Source organism: Silene latifolia, chromosome X (assembly GCF_048544455.1).
Source record: "Silene latifolia isolate original U9 population chromosome X, ASM4854445v1, whole genome shotgun sequence".
NCBI classification, from domain to species: domain Eukaryota; kingdom Viridiplantae; phylum Streptophyta; class Magnoliopsida; order Caryophyllales; family Caryophyllaceae; genus Silene; species Silene latifolia.
In genome coordinates this window covers 74,967,146-74,968,334 of record NC_133537.1, presented here as the reverse complement: position 1 = coordinate 74,968,334, position 1,189 = coordinate 74,967,146, and positions in this window count along the sequence as shown.

Genomic DNA, 1,189 nt, shown 5'->3' with positions numbered 1-1,189 from the left:
CATAAAGCATGAGCAAACTATTGAGACTCCGCTAATGAAACAACATAACTGGCCCACATATTTCTCATCTGGGTGATGTCCTCTGGCGAATATTCTGGGGCTTTGTTGAGTATTAGTGAAAACTACAATTCAAAATATACATAATCAAAATAGATATAATACATGGAAGTATATATAATTGAACTCAATTTACGTCTGAAATATTTTTTAAATCACAATAACTCGTATCGGAATGGTAGAAAGTTTTGCGTTGATAACCTCCCACATGACCTGACAAACGTAAAAGGCACATTGTTTGTCTTCTGGTGCTTTAGGAGACTATTATATAAATCACACACAAATCAACTGAATTAGATAATCAACCTCTCGCATAAACATTAATTAAATGATACGAGTAATTATTAAGAATACACTTACTAATGGCGTGATAAAATTGGGAATAATGTTGCTTTCATATTTCCCAAGTGGACATAATCTTATTTTTGCTTCAAAAACACTAATTCATAAATATACACACATGCCATTATTATTTGCATATATATGGCTCAAGTCATACAATGACAAATGACATTATTGAAGGTTGTAAACTTACTTAGTTATCATCCTTACACAACTGTCAGAGGGTTTGCCTTCACGAGAGTCAATCCAGTACACTGTTTTTGTTTCTACTTGGATTGCCAGTAGCACTCAATGCTTCCTATTCAATTTGGGACATTGAACTATTAGTTCATTTACACGCATTTAAGCATGTTAATAATAAATTTATAGAACCGTGATTCATTACAATAATCACGTACTATACATACATATTCTCACTGTAGGGGGCAAGCCATAGTTTTTTGGACGACATCAACCTACGAGCGATACTATTGATATGCTCCTCGTATGAAATTTTGTGCACGGAGAACGCCTTAGGACTCAAGAATCCGTAGGTGTGAATTGGGACCTTTCACTCAGCGAACTGATTATTGAGGTACCTATTACGCCACATGGAACGAAGGTTGTTATTGTAATTGATAATTTAAACAAACATCATTATTCGTAAATGGAAATGACTAAATAGTTTTATTAATAAAACTTACTTCATCCAAATCAAAATGTAAACAGCATCTAAATTGTCAAGGTCGAGAAATTCCATCAGTTGCGTCGGGTCCAGTATGGCTATATCAGCTGCGCCCAGAATTTCCTT